The following is a 7,228-nucleotide window of genomic DNA, read 5'->3' as shown; positions in this document are numbered from 1 at the left end:
GCTTTTCGAATTTGTTTTGCTTTTTCTCATTTTTTCTATTTTTTTCATTTTTCATTTTATTAATTGTCCATGCCTCTTTTAACTATGGACGACTTTTACAACGTTACAATTACATGACCTTGCCTTTTTTAACTTAGGACGGTATTTTCATTTATTCACTTGCCATTATTCACAATATATACACAAGACAAGCTTACTTACAAATAGAACCAACTTCAAAACTCAAATACCATAAACTCCAAAAACATGATCATTTGCTTCACAAAAACCGAAAATGGAACAAAAATAAACAAAAGGCTCAAAATTCTAAAGATGTGGCTTAAAAAGTAGGGAAAAGGATCAAATGGTTATCAAGTAGGCAAATGTGAACCCAATTATTAGAAATAAAGAAGATTAAACCTAGAAAAGGAAAAAGTACCACCACGAAAAGATGCATTTGTCCTCCCTAGATGGTTCGATCTCGTGTTTGAGAATTATGAGACAAGATTCAAGATCAGGTTTGCAATAGTCAAGGATCCATGCCGCTCAGGCAAATAAATGTTGAAGGCTTAAAAAAATGATGAACCTCACATGGATGTAGAAAAAACTCACTATTGGTGTCAAATCGACTATAGGAAGCAACTACCAACATGCCACAAACAAGTAAAATCTAGTTTCATAATCCCCCCAGTGCTTGGACATGCTACCTTAGCATACACCTATCCTAGAGTCAACCAAGAATACTCTCAAACCGTGCATACCATTACCACTTAGGAAGATGTTCATTCAAAAGCAAAAATCGGTTGTATATAGTCCAATTCAAAAGAAAGACAAAAGGTGAAAAATAAAGCCACAAAACATACCACAAACCAAAATCAAGAAGAATGAAAAATAAAAGAAAAGAAAAGAGAAAAGGAAAAACAAAGATAAAGGAAGAGTAGTAAAAGAAATAAAGGAGCAAAAATGCAAGTATAACACGTAATTCCCAATCAACAAACAAGTGATCAATTGACAACATCACCAATGATCCCAAACACTCTAGGTGTTACAAGCATCCACCCTCAAAACATTCAACTTCTCCTAAAACTAGTCCTAAACTATGCATTCAAGAAAAGAAAAGAGATAAAGAAAAATAAGAAAGATCTCACCGGCTTCCGAGCAATGCTAATAAAAATAGGTGGTAGAACCAACCACCTTCGTTGAGCTCCAAAGACAATAGCATCATCATCAAAGCCATGTGAGAATAAATGTAGGAAAAGGAACTATATAAAAAAGAAAATTGTTAGTAACTTCAAAACAAAATAAAATAAAAAGAAACTATGAAACAAAACTAAACTAAACCATCAAAAGGTAAAGGTAAAAAATTAAGAACTAATTAACCAACTAAACACCAAACTAAGTTCAAAGCACTAAAGTACAAAATTTAGATTCAAGGGTTTGGATTCATGAGATTTTGATATTAGGGGTGGATTTGTGAGAGCAACATATGCATCATCATCAAAGAAGAATCATAACGATAACAACAAGAATAAGATAGAAAGAATAGGCATGGAAAGCTCATAAAAGTAACAAACAAACACCATCAAAAAGAAATCAAGATATGAGACTATCAAACAAAGAGGCAAAGAAAAACAAGGTAATTTCAACAACAATATTGGCCACCGAGACAAACCTCTCAGAAAAGTAAAGTTCCCCTAAGCTAATCATCAATACATCTCAACATCCCATCAATACAAAGCAAGCACATATAAGATAAAGGATAGAGGAAAACGACACAAAAATGAGGGAACTACCAACCACTAAAACTCGTCCCGGCGCCATCTTGGTCATCCCTATCATAGGAAAACCCAGATGGGGTACCATAAAGATCCCACCCCCCGATGTAACCGAGTGGCCAACCATAGTGCCCCTTTATGTTATCTTGCTTCCAAGGGGAAAGGGGAGTAAATTTCTCGGGAAAAGCGAGCGGTAGTGGGTGCTCAGGGTGCACAAAGGGGTAGTTAGGATCAACCCAATAGTCGCTCCCACCGAGAACACGTCAATCATAGTTACCGTGCTTATCGGGGAATGAGCGAGTCACGGTGTTAAACACCCCAAAGGTCCTTGCCAATATGGGTACGTAGGTACCCCATAACCCCCATAGGATTGTATAGGACAATGTTGTGGTGGAAAGTAAGGGTAGTTAACCGGGGGAGTGATGTCTCCCCGGTTAACACCTGCATCATATAATTGTTGTTGGTTGAGAAACATACCTTGTTGCATCTTTGAAATTCCCCTCATTTGAGTGTAGAGGGCCTCAAAATCTTGATCATACATACCCTCCAATTGAATTTTCATACCCTTCATTTGAGCACTAAGGGCATCCTAGTTGGAGCTCGCATATTGGTGTTGTTGTTCTTGATATTGTTGTTGATGATGTTGTTGTTGTTCATGTTGCTCTTGTTGTCATTGATACTCTGGGGCTTGCCTTTCTTCATTGAGAACATCTTCCATATCTTCATCCTCCCTGGGGATGCGGTTACTAGAGGGCACAAACCATACATTCGTGGCATGCTAGTGAAGAGAGGGGTTCGGAAGATAGCACCAATGGGTACTTATAGGGAATATTTCAAGCCGTCCCACACTTCACCCCAACTGTGATTACACATTTAAGCATGGTGGCGTCCAAATGGATTGAAGCTAGAGTAAAAGAGTCGCCAACAAGTTTTAGGAACTTGTAAACCGTTCATTGGGTGAAGGTGACACCCTTTAACAATCTAAGAGATCGCGTTGTTAACTCCAATAGGTCTGGAACCATGACTGGAAGTTCAGGGATGAAGGTAGAAATCAAACCTAAAAGAGACTGAACCTGCCCTATGTTGGGGTTTGGTGGGTTCGACTCACCGCGGAAACAAGCCCATAAACAAGACCGCACTCGCAATAAATAAAACCATAAACATAATTAAATTAAACACAATATTAAGATAAAACGATTACCTTTTAGAGTATGCTTCGCCCGACCAAATGGGATCTTACATGAAAGCTTAGCCCCAAAAACACGAGAGCCTCCAATGGAAATCCACCCGCAAAAACGACTTCCGACTTTTAGGTCAATTGCCTCGAGGTTAGCGAGGCCCGACCAAAACCCGAGTATTATATGAGTTAAAGGGTTTTTGCAAATGCAATGTCGTATTGAACTCCTACTCAAGCAAAGAATTCTCAAGCTATGCTTTGGCTATTTGTAAGGAAGGATAGCTTGTGAATTCCACTCATCTATTAATGTGGGACTTTTTCACAAAAAGATCCCACATGAAAAGATTGATGAATTCAACCCTTAGTTAAACAAACCAAGGAACAAGCAACAAGTGTCACATGGTTAGGTGAGGACCACTTTCTCACTTGGTCTCCAAGGCATTTCACATGCATTGTTAACTAACCATGTGTCACCCAACCTTGAGCCCCAAGTTGGGTTCGGTTGGGCCACTTTCTTTTGGCCCGTGTCCATGACCCATCACCCGGGTCCACGGCCCTTGCCACATGCGCTGCGAACGTGACGCGCTGCCACGTTGCACGCTACCACTAAGTGGCTTCCACTTGGCAGCTGCCCACATGGCTGCCAGTGCGCTCCCACGCGTGCTGCCTGATAAGCCGTCTTATCAAGGGTTGAGAGAAGATTTTTAGGGTGTGTTTTGATGTTGTGCATGAGTTTTTAATAGCTTTTGTGAGTTTCGGGCGGTGATCTCACTTGTGTGCAAAAGCCGGGATTTATAGGTGTTAGTGAGTGAGTTCGGGAACTAATGAGGAGGATTATAGAGTATGGACCTTAGCTCGTGATTTGAGAAGCGTGATGGAGCTTGGAAGAGCAAGGGAGAAAGCTTGAGTAAAGGTGAAGCAAAGCTAGAAGAAAGAGCAAAGAAGACAGCAGAACCGCTGCCAGGGCCGCTGGCAGCTGGCCAGAGCCGCTGGCAGCGGGTCAGCCAGAGAGGACGAAGTGTTTTGCTGCTTTAGCCGCTGCCAGCGGGTCCCGAGCAGCTGGCAGCGGGTCTTCCAGATTTCGGGGCCTGTTTTGGTTAATTTTCAGTAGTTTGCTTTGTCTTGGCTCGTGTTTTGTATTTATTTATTATTTTTATTATTGTTTTATGTTATCTTAAGTATGGAAACATATATATAGTCTATTTTTATGAAGAGTTAGAAGAGGTTAATTAGAGAGAATTAAGTTAGAGAGAAGAAAAAGTTTTCTAGGGTTCTTGGCAAATTTCAGAAATCTTTGTTTTTGAATTAGAATCCATGGAAGCTTAATCTTCTGGATTCTTGGTTAAAGATTGAAGCTTTTGGCTACGAATTGTGAGATTTCTCTTCTCTTTATTATCTATTGAATGTTTATTATTCCTTTGAATTATTTCATGATTTGCTTTAATCAATTGCTAGGTTAGAATTGTTAGATTCGCTTGCATCTAATTAATCTTTCCAAAGTAGCAACTTTGGGTTATGAATGCATGCTTTTGATTGATAACTTAAAGAGGGAATAATATTATTGAAGAAATTAGACCGCTTGTGTTAATTTATTCAATCCTTGTTGATTTCTCCGTTTATGTTCTTCTTGTGGATGATTTAGAGCGCTTGTCTTAAATTATACATTAGAAAGGGTTAGAAAGGAGCGCTTTGCTATTTCTAACTAGCTTATGAGAATTTAGAATTTAGAATTCTACAACAAGGTGTTCAATAGTGTTTGATTGAAGAGGCTTCTATGATCAATTTGTATGTTCAATTGTGGATTTCGCATAACCAAGACCGTTATTCTCATTGATTGCATACTATTTACGTTCATTGTTCTGATTTAGTTTAATTGTCACCATTGCTTGTCAAAACCCCCTTGTTACTTAGATTACTACGTTCCTAGAGTAATTCCACTTAGGTTTGCAGTTATTAGTCCCCTTTTCCCTGTGGATTCGAACTCGACTCCCCTAACTACGTTTATTTGAAGTTAGCTTAGTTGTGATATTTTTGGTTGCATACGACTGAGGCACACCAAATTTTGGCGCCGTTGCCGGGGAATTAAGGCGTTACTTTTTAATTGTTTATCTTAGTAGAATTTATTTTAGGACTGTTCTTAGCTATCTTTCTTTGTTTGTTCGCTAGGGTATGATAAGTATCCGTTCTGCTAACAAAGAAGTTTTGCAGTTTGATCCAGAAATTGAAAGGAATATTTCCAGGTTGCAAAAAGAGGCAAGAACAACCCCCAGTGAATCAACATACTCCTTCAATATTCAAGAAGAAGAGGAGATGGCTGACAATCGAACTCTAAGGGAACTCACAGCTCCCAACTTGAACCAACAACCGTTGTGCATTGCATACCAGCAGTTGGAGGAAGGTACTAATGTTGAGATCAAATCCGGTCTAATTCATCTATTGCCGGCATTCCATGGCATGAAAGGCGAAGATCCGAATAAACATCTGGCAGAATTTCATGTGGTTTGCACTAGCATGAAACCGATTGGGATGACTGATGAACAAATTCAGTTGAGAGCATTTCCTTTTTCTCTCAAAGATGCAGCGAAGGATTGGTTTTACTATCTTCCCCCAGGCAGCATAACAAATTGGGCAGATTTGAAGAAGTGTTTCCTTAAGAAGTACTACCCAGCCACTATTTCTGCGAGCCATAAGAAAGCTATCAGCAATGTGGATCAGAAGGAAGAAGAATCCTTGTATGAGTATTGGGAGAGATTTAAGAGATTGTGTGCTAGTTGTCCTTACCATGGGTATTCCGATCAAGACCTCATCCTATACTTCTATGGAGGTCTAACTGATGATGACTTGAGGATGGTGAATGCAGCAAGTGGAGGAGGGCTAGTGAATAAGACTCCAGGAGATGCAACTAGGCTGATTGCAGAGCTAGCAGAAAATTCTAGGCAATTCAGTCAGAGAACTCCCACGCGCCGGGTGAATGCAGCAAATTCAAATACGTCTGAGTTAGAAAGTCAAGTAGCTGATTTGACTTCTATGATGCGTGAGTTCATGGTGAACTCAAGGAATCCGCAGCAACTGAATGCTTGTGGTATATGCACCTCCATGGGACATCCCACTGATGCATGTCCTCAATTACAAGAGGAGCAGAATGAGCAAGCAAATGCAATGGGTTTCTAAGGGCAAGGTCCTCAGAGAAGATATGATCCCTATTCAAATACATACAATCCAGGATGGAGGGATCATCCAAATTTGAGATATGGGAACTCCCAAGGGAACCAACAACAACAAAATGCTCAAGGCCAGCAACAGTATCAGCAATATAGGGCACCATTACCCAAACCTCAAGGCCAAAGCTCAAATTCGAATAATATGTCAACTGAAGAAATGATTAGATCATTAACTTCTAATGTTTCTACTATGCAGCAAAATATGGTGCAATTTCAGCAAGAAACCAGATCAAGTATTCAAAACCTAGAGAATCAATTTAGTCAAATCTCTAGTGCAGTAAGCCGACTTGAAGCTAAGGACTCTGGAAAGCTTCCATCTCAAACGGAGCTGAATCCTAAGCAACAGGTCAATGCAATAACATTGAGAAATGGCAAAGAGTTGCAAGAAACTGCAGTTGCAACTAAGAGGGCTAAAGACTTGATTGGAACTGAAGAGCAAGAAGTAGAACATGAAGCTGTGGCGAATCCACCAACTTTTCCCTCTTATGAACCCACACCACCTTTCCCTGAAGCCTTGCAAGATACTCGAAGGTATGAGAAAGACAAGGATATTTATGAGACTTTTAGCAAATGTGAGGTAAATATTCCCCTCTTGAATGTGATTAAAAGTATTCCTCGTTTTGCTAAGTTTATGAAAGAACTGTGTACTATCAAGAGAAAGCATAGGTTGGGAGGAAAAGAGAAGGTAAAGGTGAGTGCTCATGTTTCTGCGGTTTTCCAAAAGAAAATCCCAGAAAAATGTGGTGATCCTGGTATGTTTATTGTTCCTGTTACAATAGGAGACACCACATTGCACCGAGCTATGTTGGACCTAGGTGCATCAATCAATGTCATTCCCTACTCCCTGTTTAAATCTTTAAAACTTGGACCTTTACATGGAACTGGGGTAGTGATTCAGTTAGCGGATAGGTCTAATGTGTATCCTAAGGGGGTGGTGGAAGATGTGTTGGTTAAGGTTGATGGTTTGATTTTTCCTGCTGACTTTTATGTGCTTGACATGGAACATGACAAACAAGCAGTCCCCATCTTGTTAGGAAGACCTTTCTTGAAGACTGCTAAAACAAAAATCGATGTGT

Source organism: Chenopodium quinoa, unplaced genomic scaffold, assembly GCF_001683475.1.
Source record: "Chenopodium quinoa cultivar QQ74 unplaced genomic scaffold, ASM168347v1, whole genome shotgun sequence".
In the NCBI taxonomy this organism is placed as follows: Eukaryota; Viridiplantae; Streptophyta; class Magnoliopsida; order Caryophyllales; family Amaranthaceae; genus Chenopodium; species Chenopodium quinoa.
The sequence above is the reverse complement of the archived record's forward strand: the minus strand, read 5'-3'. Positions refer to the sequence as shown.